General features: G+C 39.9%; 1 protein-coding gene across 3 annotated transcripts in view; it reads right to left on the reverse strand.

Annotated features, from left to right (window-relative positions):
- ilrun (inflammation and lipid regulator with UBA-like and NBR1-like domains) overlaps positions 1-12,793 on the reverse strand; it is an 80,368-nt gene that overhangs the window by 66,979 nt on the left and 596 nt on the right. The gene's annotated exons all lie outside the window — the stretch shown is intronic.

Genomic DNA, 12,793 nt, shown 5'->3' on the forward strand with positions numbered 1-12,793 from the left:
GGGGGAAACTTTTTCTAATCTCTTACCTCGACAGAGATGCGATTTTTTTTCGTATCATATCTCCATCCACACTGTGGCCTAACATCGAGGAGTTGGCAGCCTTTGCTAGTGACCGATTTTTGAGGGCCACTGCGGGTGCCTGCGGACATGCCATCGCGGCGCTCACGATCCCTTTGCCCTGGGATCGACCTCGGAGCTCCAACCGTGGGTGATTGCCGACTTAACATCACGGAGCTCGCGGTCTCTGGTCAGAGACCGACTTCGGGAACTCCAAGCTGCAGGAGCTTCGACCGCCCCGACTGTAGATGGTTCAACTGCCCCGATCGCGGGAGAAGAGGAAGAAGATTGGACTTTTTTGCCTTCCATAACAGTGAGGAATCCGCTGTGGTGGATGTTTATGTAAACTTTTATGTAGTTGTGTTTTGTTGGGTTTTTTTTTCGTATGGCTGTATGGTAATTCATATATCACTCTCTCAATTGGTACATATGACAATAAAAGACCTTCGAACTTTGATATTTCCATGCTGAAAAAAAGCTTCAGACTGCTACCCCACCAATAATTTTTTAGTTCTCTGAGAGAAAACAGTCCAAGTCTGTCCAACATCTCTTACAACTAATACCCTCTTATCCAGGAATAAAAGGGTCACGACCTGAAACGTCACCTATTCCTTTTCTCCAGAGATGCTGCCTGACCCGCTGAGTTACTCCAGCCTTGTGTCCATCTTTCTGCTAAACCTCCTCTGCACCCTTTCCAAAGCCTCTATATCTTTCCTGTATTGGGATGACCCAGTACTGCACCCAATACACCAAATGTGGCCAAACCAAAGTCTTAAAAAGCTGCATCATGACGTAATGGCTCTTGCACATTAGTATTCTCTAAACTAATCTCACTATCCTTCATGTCCTTCTCATTGGTAAAAACAGATGCAAAGTACTCATTTACTGAAAGTGTAATCTCCCACGGCTGAACAACTGTATTCCAAGTGGAACTGAGCAAAGTTCTAAAACACTCATCTTTATTTTCATTCAAGATAAAAACGAAATTTCATGAAACATCATAAAATGTACTTTTAAACCTAAACCAGTTGCCTTGCACAATGATCTTTGGGTACAAAGTCACTTGCCACATCTCTATTCCCTCACCATTAAATAAACATCTGGCATTTCCTGGATCTAAAAATCAATATCTCATCCCACACGTTGAATAAAATCTGCCATTATTTTGCTCTTTACTGTACCTGTCTGTCAATTTTCAATGTGTGGCTTGTTTACATGGAACAGTAACAGGCCTTCCCGTCCATGGTCCCATCTGTGCTGACCATGATGCCAATTTAACCTGCACATCTGCCAGCAGAAAAGTTACTATACCACTGTTCTCAGGGAGAACAGTGAATACCAGGTAAATGTCTAAAAATAACAGAATTGTATTGTGCTGTAATTATTTATTAGCCAAGTATGTAAAAACATACAAAGAATGAGGCCATTGAGTCTATCAAACCCATGCCAGCTCCTGGAGAGCAATCCCATTTCTCATTATCCTTTTCTTCCTTATGTTCCTGCAATTAATTCTCTCATACGTACGAATCAACTGTCATTGAAACTTTTTTGCTAATAACCTTCACGCAGGAGCAATTATATGGTCACACTAATAACAAATGATCATCATTGGGCCAACGTTTTTGATATATTGTAGTATGGTATGGCCTTACAACACAAGAAGCCATTTTGCACGGAGTCATTGCCAACTCTCTGGGTTATCGCAATATTTCCATTCCCTACTCAACCCATTCTCAAACTCCCCACTGATTCTTTCACTACCTAACCACAACAAGGATAAGTTTAACAGGAATAAATAAACCTATGAAATCTCATATCTTAAGAATTTGAGAAAACCAGAGTCCCAGGGGAAAACCCATCACAGCATCACAGGGAAAATGTTCAAACACCAGACAGCACCAGAAATCAGGATCAAAAGCCAGGTTGCTGGAGTAGTGAAGCATAGGCACAACCTGCTGAGCCATTGGGGTGCCATTCCCCCACAAACATAATCACCAGATAATAATTGGGAGCAAGAGCTTCCATCCATTTCTATTGCATTAAATTAGAAGTCCCATGACTATGTCACAGACCATGAACTCCAGTCATTAAATATGTTGATCAGGCACCAACAGGATCACATAGCAGAGGCAATCAACCATAGAAACACTCTCGAAGTTGCAAGATTCCTATTAACTGGTTCATCTTCAACCAGTTAATAGGAATCTTGTTACAGTACGAGCAAGTCCTGTTTACCTGCTCCTTGTCCAGTAGATCAAGACCAGAGCACTAGGATGGAAGCCAAACAGTGAGAGCAGATACCCTCATATCTGTGAACAATATTAATTATGGAGATTTGTAAAGTGACACAATTGATGCTACTGCTTCATGTAACAATCCTCATTCCAATACATCTGTGCTCAAAGGAAGCTCACTATATATCAAAATCCTTCCTCGAGAAATGCACTTCTGGAAGATGACAAGATTGAACTTCAGGATCTGTATAGCAGAAAATTAGACCAAAAAAGGAATTGCAAAAAAAAAACCAATCCTACAAGATTACCAAATCTAGTACTATTAATTTTTCAATTTCCATGGACAAAGCAAATGAGCAAGTGCAATGTTGGCCCCAAAAAATGAATCACAAGATATTGCATATCAAATTAAGAGAAATGGCATAGGTGTTGAATGATGCGCTTAGACCAACGTTTACAGTAAAGAAAAAGGCAAGTTTGTCAAGAAACCTATATCGAAGCCCAGGGAGACTCAAGAATCTGCAGATGCTAGAATCTTGAGCAAAAAAAAACAGGGATAAAACATGTCAAAAATAATGTAAGCAAAAATAATGTAAGCGAAATTAATTAACAGAATAAAACAATGCGACAAATACCCATATTACTTTCATCCCCAAATTTTGAAAATAAATAACTTTTAAGATGCCCTAAAAAAATCCTTCAACAGTTATTTTGTCTATTCAAAAACTGTTCCTTCAGATGAGAAATCTGCTTGTCATTCTGTTATTTAAGCAAGGCCTACAGAGGGAATTAGAGACCTGCTGGTCAAACATCTGCTGTCAAGGAATTATTAAAAGAAGCTCGAGTAAAGCATGGAGTGACAAAACACTTGGAAATTTTTCAACTGATTAGAATCAGCCAACATCGATCGGTTGATGCACGTCAGGTGATGCCCGACAAACACGAGTGATATTTTATGAAATGATGTAAAGGGAGGCGACTTTGGATGTTATTTAATTGTCCCTAGTGGGTGTAGGATAGTGTTAATGTGCGGGGATCGCTGGGCGGCGCGGACTTGGTGGGCCGAAAAGCCTGTTTCCGCGCTGTATATATATGATATGATATGATATGATATGATATGATATGATATTGCCAGAAGCCATCTGACCAAGTCCACCCTAAAAGTCTTAGCCAAAATTTCAGCTTGTAGAATTGAAGGCAAATTATTGATCTGGCAAGGTCATTTACAATGATGTTGTAGTGGCCAGAGATCCTAGGGTGACGGAGGAACTGAAGGAAATCCACATTAGGCAGGAAATGGTGTTGGGTAGACTGATGGGACTGAAGGCTGATAAATCCCCAGGACCTGATGGTCTGCATCCCAGGGTACTTAAGGAGGTGGCTCTAGAAATTGTGGACGCATTGGTAATCATTTTCCAATGTTCTATAGATTCAGGATCAGTTCCTGTGGATTGGAGGGTAGCTAATGTTATCCCACTTTTTAAGAAAAGAGGGAGAGAGAAAACGAGAAATTATAGACCAGTTAGTCTGACATCAGTGGTGGGGATGATGCTGGAGTCAATTATAAAAGACGAAATTGTGGAGCATTTGGATAGCAGTAACAGGATCATTCTGAGTCAGCACGGATTTACGAAGGGGAAATCATGCTTGACTAATCTTCTGGAATTATTTGAGGATGTAACTAGGAAAATTGACAGGAGAGAGCCGGTGGATGTGGTGTACCTCGACTTTCAGAAAGCCTTCGACAAGGTCAAGTCAAGTCAATTTTATTTGTATAGCACATTTAAAAACAACCCACGTTGACCAAAGTGCTGCACATCTGATTAGGAAAAAAAAAAAGAAACATACAGTGGCAGGCAGCCAAACACAACGGCGCGGCCATCTTGAACAAAATGTTTAACTAAAGCAGAATTGTGTCCCGCGGCCGCGTCGCACCGGGCGATGGAAGGCCCCGCGGCCGAGCCGCACCGGGCGCTGTTCAGTCCCGCGGCCGAGCCGCGCCGGGCGATGGAAGGTCCCACATAGGAGATTAGTGGGCAAAATTAGAGCACATGGTATTGGGGGGAGGGTACTGACATAGATAGAAAATTGGTTGACAGACAGAAAGCAAAGTGTGGGGATAAATGGGTCCCTTTCAGAATGGCAGGCAGTGACTAGTGGGGTACCGCAATGCTTGGTGCTGGGACCGCAGCTATTTGCAATATACATTAATGACTTGGATGAAGGGATTAAAATTACCACTAGCAAATTTGCAGATGATACAAAGCTGGGTGATAGTGTGAGCTGTGAGGAAGATGCTACGAGGTTGCACGACTTGGACAGGTTGTGTGAGTGGGCGGATGCATGGCAGATATAGTTTAATGTGGATAAGTGTGAGGTTTTCCACTTTGGTGGTAAGAATAGGAAGGCAGATTGTTATCTGAATGGTGTCAAGTTTGGAAAAGGGGACGTACAACGAGATCTGGGTGTCCTAGTGCATCAGTCACTGAAGGGAAGCATGCAGGTACAGCAGGCAGTGAAGAAAGCCAGTGGAATGTTGGCCTTCATAACAAGAGGAGTTGAGTATAGGAGCAAAGAGGTCCTTCTGTAGTTGCACAGGGCCCCAGTGAGACTGCACCTGGAGTACTGTGTGCAATTTTGGTTTCCAAATCTTAGGAAGGATATTCTTGCTATTGAGGGCATGCAGCGTAGGTTTACTAGGTTAATTCCCGGAATGGCGGGACTGTCATATGTTGAAAGACTGGAGCGACTAGTATACACTGGAATTTCTTATCGAAACATATAAGATTATTAAGGGGTTGGCCACGTTAGAGGCAGGAAACATGTTCCCAATGTTGGGGGAGTCCAGAACCAGGGGCCACAGTTTAAGAATAAGGGGTAGGCCATTTAGAACGGAGATGAGGAAAACCTTTTCAGTCAGAGTTGTAAATCTGTGGAATTCTCTGCCTCAGAAGGCAGTGGAGGTCAATTCTCTGAATGCATTCAAGAGAGAGCTAGATAGAGCTCTTAAGGATAGCGGAGTCAGGGGGTATGGGGAGAAGGCAGGAACGGGGTACTGATTGAGAATGATCAGCCATGATCACATTGAATGGTGGTGCTGGCTCGAAGGACCGAATGGCCTACTCCTGCACCTATTGTCTAAGAGTCTTAGCCAAAATTTCAGCTTGTAGAATTGAAGGCAAATTATTGATCTGGCAAGGTCATTTACAATTGGAGCCAGACATTTCAAAGAATAAAGTTGTAAACAGTTCCACAATTAGAGGCCAAAAGAAATTTTGAACTCTTGTGCAAACAGCAATTGGTGCAAAGTCAATAATTAATTTAAAAATCTGGGATTAACAGATGCTTGGTAACGAACGGAATTTGGAGAAAAGGTGAAGAAAGGCAAGTGTACGGATACCATTCACAGATCAGCTATATTTCCATTGCACAATCCAAAGGCTTCCAACACTTCCTCAATCCCATTCCCCTCAAATCACACAACCCCACCCTTCCATTTCTTTGTCAATCAAATTATTTAAGAATGAGAATTATTTTATTCCACCAATTTTAATAGTTAGTATATCCCTCCCCAGACTCCAACTCCACCCTCCATCTTTATCATCATCATCAAAACTACACTGGATTATGCTTCAAAATTCCCAGGCATTGAAGCTTCAAGCAAGTCATCCAACACACATGCTCCTTATGCTTTCAATTACCCCTGCATTTCTAACTCACAGCATAAGCTTTTACTAGTTAATTAAAAATTAAATTTGTGAAAAACACATTTAACTCTCAAATAATATAGTGCAACTTGTAACATCTGAAGACAAATGTAGGGAGGTTTGAACACAATACGAATACTATTTATTGAGATTTATTCATAAATCATCCAGATGGAACACTAACAAGTGAATTATGCTCCAAACAAAACACAACTAGTCCCAAGAAAATACCACAAAGCCCCAGAGGCACTGGGCAGCATTTTGCTTGTAACAGATTGGCCAAAATAGTACGTTTCCACCTGTCCGTCACAGGAAAAATCCATCCTCAGGCAATTGCAGACATGAAAGCCAATCCATGGACAACGAACAAATACTTTTGCCAAAGTTGGCAATCTGACTGTTTTCTAAATAGCAAATGGCATCTGAGGCAATAACCCTGCTTCAAAATCTGCATATACCATTTTAACATTGTGGATCTGAATGTCTTCTTAACTAAAACTTGATACCATCTTTTAAGAGTTTTGGGGGAAAAATTAAGACTACAGCACTTAACTTGAATTCTCTTTCTTCCGGATAATGCCATCAAACAAGCTAAAAGTCCGATTAAAAGTTAATACAGTTCCCAAGTTACATAAGGGATTTATTCATGAGAACAGTAAATTTTTCATGTCATAAATGTCCATTTTTATTAGCTACCTATATCACAATCGCTCTGCGTACCTTTTCCTGTAATTCTTTCATTTCATTGAATATTCACACCAACAATACCCATAATTGACCTCATGAAATACATACTGTATCCAATCATTAATGATCATCATGTAACATGTTGAGATAATGAAAAATTATTTTAAAATTCTATGGGAGGATTTGCATTAAGTCGTATTTTCACAAGTTACATCCTCTGTGACATGGGGAGCCTCTGTAATACATATTTCAAACAGAACTGTTAAAGCAGCTTCAGGTTCTTATGACATAATGTAACTTGGATATTTAATTTCTTTCATCTCAACTGAATTGAAATCCAACATGTACCCAAGTTGTTCACTCACTCTATCACTGATGCATTAGAACTTGCATCACCTCCAAAATGTATTGTAATAGCTCACAAAGTCTTATTTAACAGCACCGTCAATTTCCAAAATTTTACCAGGTCGAAGGATAAAATCAACAAACACGTGGGATCAGCAACACCTGCAAGTTCTTTCCAAGATCACGTTGATTTGGAAATATGTCAATCCTCCATTGTTACTATTGAACAAATCCTGGAACTCCATCTATATTAAAGTACTTTCTACAAATAGTTAGATCACCAATGTTTTCTCAACGAGAAGGGAGTTGCAAATAAATGGTGAACTTGGCAGTTACCTTCCTCCTGAGAAATAACAATGGTTGAAGTTTTTTTATGCAGTTGAGGACAATTAATTCCCATCAAGTAAAATTCCTCAAAAATGAAAGTAAATTCATCTCCTCGGTTAAATTACCATCACCCCACAGAATTGGTCAACTTACAGTGCCCTGCATAATGTTTGGGACAAGGACCCATCATTTATTTATTTGCCTCTGTACTCCACAATTTGAGATTTGTAAAGAGAAAAAAAAAAAATCACATGTGGTTAAAGTGCACATTGTCAGATTTTAATAAAAGCCATATTTATAGATTTTGGTTTCACCATGTAGAAATTACAGCAGTGTTTATACATAGTCCCCTCATTTCAGGACACCATAATGTTTCGGACACAGCAATGTCATGTAAATGAAAGTAGTCATGTTTAGTATTTTGTTGCATATCCTTTGCATACAATGACTGCTTGAAGTCTGCGATTCATGGACAACACCAGTTGCTGAGTGTCTTCTTCGGTGATGCTCTGCCAGGCCTGTATTGCAGTCATCTTTAGCTTATGCTTGTTTTGGGGGCTACTCTCCTCCAGTTTTCTCTTCAGTATATAAAAGGCAAGCTCAATTGGGTTCAGGTCGGGTGATTGACTTAGCAACTCATTAAATTACCATTTTTTAGCTTTGAAAAACTCCTTTGTTGCTTTAGCAGACAGGATGTGTCTACACACTTCAGAATTCATTATGTTACTACCATCAGCAGTTGTATCATCAATGAAGATAAGTCAGTCAGTACCTTCAGCAGCCATACATGCCTAGGCCATAACACCCCCACCACCGTGTTTCACAGATGAGGTGGTATGCTTTGGATCTCCTCCATACTTTGCTCTTGCCATCACTCTGATATAAGTTAATCTTCGCCTCATCAGTCCACAAGACCTTTTTCCAGAACTGTGGTTGCTCTTTTAAGTACTTCTTGGCAAACTGTAACCTGGCCATCCTATTTTTGCAGTTAACCAGTGGTTTGCATCTTGCAGTGTAGCCTCAGTATATTTCTGCTCATGAAGTCTTCAGCAGACAGTGGTCATTGACAAATCCACAGTTGACTCCTGAAGAGTATTTCTGATCTGTCGGACAGGTGTTTGGGGATTTTTCTTTATTATAGAGAAAATTCTTGTCATCAGCCATGGAGGTCTTTCTTGGTCTGCCAGTCCCTTTGCAATCACCAGTGCTCTCTTTCTTCTTATTGATGTTCCAAACAGTTGATTTTGGTAAGACTAAGGTTTGATGTCTCGAACAGTTTTATTTTTGTTTCTCAGTCTCATAATGGCTCCTTTGACTTTCATTGGTACAACTTTGGTCCTCATGTTGATAAACAGCAATAAAACTTTCCAAAGGTGATGGAAAGACTGGAGGAAAGACTATGTGGTGAGAGCTCTCATATACCTGCATGAAGGAGGCAATTAAACACACCTGAGCAATTACAAACACCCGTGAAGCCATGTGTCCCAAACATTATGGTGCCCAGAAATGAGGGGGGGGGGACGACGACGACGACTATGTATAAACACAGCTGTAATTTCTATATGGTGAAACCAAAATAATAATAATAATAATAATAATGCATTACATTTATATAGCGCTTTTCATATACTCAAAGACGCTTTACAGGGATTTAGAGAACATAGGGAAGTGAATAAATAGATAAATAAGTAAATGAACAGAAAAAGGAGACAGAAGGTGAGGTGACCTTCAGTGGTTGAAGGCAGTACTGAACAGATGAGACTTCAGTGATGTTTTGAATGTGGTGAGTGTGGAGGAGTCTCTGACGGTTTGGGGTAGTGAGTTCCATAGGGTGGGGTTAGCGATGGAGAAAGCCCTGTCCCCCCAGGATCTGAATTTGGTCCGGATGTGGGGGGATAGGAGATTGGCAGCAGCAGAGCGGAGTGTGCAAGTGGGAGTGTGCCTGTGGAGGAGGTCGGTCAGGTAGGATGGGGCCAGGTTATGGAGGGCTTTGTAGGTCATGAGGAGGATGTATAAAAATGTATAAAAATACCCTTTAATAAAATCTGACAATGTGCACTTTAACCACATATGATTTTTTCTACTACAAATCTCAAATTGTGGAGTACAGGGGCAAATAAATAAATGATGGGTCTTTGTCCCAAACATTATGGAGGGCACTGTATTCTTCAAAAACTATTTCCTGCTCCATTCAAATAAATCTTTCCAAATACACTTTCAAACACCAGACAATCTCAATTTCCAGTAACATTTTCCATAGCTAGTTTTCTTTTCCTTCCTCCAAATGCACAAAACCAAATAATCTTGGGTTGAACAGTTGAAGGCAAACCTAACTATGCTTTGATGCTACTTCTATCTTGTGTCTTCGACCCACAACTAAATTCCTGTGATACGTTTTCCATGCAAAATACAGTCAAGACTCATTCATTAATGATAAACAATGCACTCTAACAAGCTAACAAAGCAATGTGGAGCTATATACTAATGAACAGGTAAAATAAAAAGAAACAGGTAAAATCTATATGCATGAACCTTATAATATGATACTCATCTTTCACAGATTTGTTGGTTTTACTATTTCCATTATCTATATGAATGGAATAATCTGTCAGCCATATTTACCTCTTGTCCAAATTACTAGGTACCAAGAACTATTTATTTTTGAGCAACACAAATTATCAGTGTGTGTTTATGGAGAACTTAGTATTCAAATGTAAAATAATTGAACACGAGGCAAGGGACATAGGTTTCTCCTTAAACCAATCTGATGTGAAGTGATGTATATGAGGGGAATGCTCAATAGCCCAAACAATGAAAATCCATTCAGAAGACAACAATTCACCACAGTTAACAGAAGTTTTCTAATCTATTTATACTGCAAGTTGAAAACTTGCAAAGAAATTGGGATTTCAGCATTGAGTGGAATATGAAGATTTCTTTTGGTGCAACAGCATACCAATTTACATTTGAAGCTAAAGAGCTGGAAGTGAACTGTCCAAGACTGAGCAAAAAATAAATTGTTGGAGGAACTCAGCAGGTCCGACAGAATCTGTGGAGGGAAATTAACAGATGACATTTTGGGTAAGAACTCTCCTTCAGACAGTTGAAATACAAGAGACTGCAGATGCCAGATTGTGCTGTGGACACAAGAGACTGCAGATGCCAGATTGTGCTGTGGACACAAGAGACTGCAGATGCTGGAATCCAGAGCAAAAAAAAACAAACTATTGAAAGAACTAAGTTGAGCGGAATCTGGGAGGGGAAGAAATTATTGGCATCTTGGGTTGACCCCGCATCAGGACCTACTGCTCAACTCGCTGAGATCCTCCGTCAGTTTGAGTTTTCCTTCAGGTTGTTCTGCAATTCTCCAAGTTCTGATAAGAAAATCATCTCTCCAATCCAAAGTTACTTTGGTTTGTTGTGGGATCAGAATCTTTGTTCATTGGAGTGGGAATTATTTGTCTGAAGATTTGCAGTAAAAGGTTTTATTTATCCACTCGTTGGTCTTTGTCCTGTGGTATGTTTTAACTTATTTTATTTTTTTAATGTTGAATTTTCTAATGTATCTTAATAGTTTGTGAATTGTTGAACGAACAAAGTAATAAGAATCTTCTATTTTTGAGGAGGTTTAACTGCCAACAGGTGAGGTTAAAGCCTCACCTTTAACCATGCACAGGTAAATGCAGAAGAATTTGGCAGTGGGCCAAATAAGCTCCACATTTTCTGAATAGCAAAAGACTAGTGTCATGGAAATGCAGCAAGAAAATTTTAGAGGACAATTATTTTCTAATCCAGTCACTATTATATTATCCCACTGAAATACTGCTACAAACAAAAACATATTGGGCAAGGAGTCACAAGCCCATCTAATACCAAAGGCCAAGCATTAGCAGGTATTTCACACTGAAATAAAATTGTACAATTGGGGAAACACACTGGGCTCCATGTATTTCTAAAGGACATCTTTGCAAAAATACCTTAACATGATGATGCATATGAAGTAGAATGCCCATTTGAAGCATAGCTGCTACTTTGTAAATGATGTACTGTACTTTGATGCAAAAGCAATCTCTTTTGGGTGCAAGACCACCACCACCCACCCCAAGGTTAAGGGCACCCAAACACAAGATCATCTTGTCCTGGCCCAAGCTCACACGAGTTGTTTTATAACCTGCATTTTATAAATGCATGAGTTTCAAAACTGAATCCCAAAGTGAATCCCAAATCTCAAAGTAATACAACAAAGCAAGGTTAAAACTGAGCTCAACATGCCAGGTTATAAATGGACACATCTCCACTGCCTCTGTGTTCCTCAGCCAGTCCACACTATTTAAGACCAAACAGCCCACAGAATTAGAACCCCACCCATTATTTAAACTAAACAAGGTTTAAATTATGATCTTATAGGTGGATACCTGTAACTTATACTTATAGGAGCACACCACCGAGAAGTTACCTCAATAAAATCACTCACCATACAGGATTAGAAAGAGACTGTTATTCCTCTTTTACCACTTAAAATCCCACAGCACCCCACCCTAGTACAATATTGGCATGTCTCTACCATATTTCAAGACAGATCATCACCAAAGCCACAAAGCAACTGTGGAAATCACCTACTGGTCTGGATAGTGACACCTATATTCCATGAATCAACATTTCTGCTCAGACTGAATAACTCACCCCTAAAATGTAATAACAAGGAACTGCAACTGCTGGTGTATACAAAGATAGGCACAGAATGCTGGAATAACTTAGCGGGCCAGGCAGCATCCCTGGAAAATATGGATAGGTGAAGTGTCTGAAAGAGGGTTCCGACCCGAAACATCACCTATCCATGTTCTGCAGGGATGCTGCTTGATCTGTTGAGTTACTCCATTGTGTATCTATCTTCACTCAAAATTATTGTTTCAGAGTTAAAAGTTGTGCGTACTCATGTGCACAAGGATGTGCACAAAATTAACAAACATAAAAGGGACTATATATGAAACTATATGATTCAACTCTAATACCTACAACAACTATGAGGGCAAAAGTGAGGAGGATGGGGTAGTTAGCTTATCAGTTTAATAGTTTTATCACAACTAAACAGATTTCTGGATTTTTTTCTTTAATGGATTGGCAAATTAATTGACAAAATTCACAAACCTTGTATTAAAAAAGCTATTGAGAACTTCCAGAAAAACCGTTTCTACGTCTCGTTATAAGTGAATTGAAGAAAATATCAAGGCAATCCCGACTCTTCTCTGTCTTATAAACCATGAGTGCACAAAGAAAGGTAGATAATATGCAGGAACGATGTTTAGAAACAGCAGGTCGAGTGTCGTCGCATCACTAAAACATGTAACTTTTAAGTACCGCTGCAAAATGACGCGGCTCGAATAGATGAGACGGCCAATTTGGATGTGCTTTAACAGCCTTTGGATGTGCAATTAC

Source organism: Rhinoraja longicauda, chromosome 24 (assembly GCF_053455715.1).
Source record: "Rhinoraja longicauda isolate Sanriku21f chromosome 24, sRhiLon1.1, whole genome shotgun sequence".
Classification (NCBI taxonomy): Eukaryota; Metazoa; Chordata; class Chondrichthyes; order Rajiformes; family Arhynchobatidae; genus Rhinoraja; species Rhinoraja longicauda.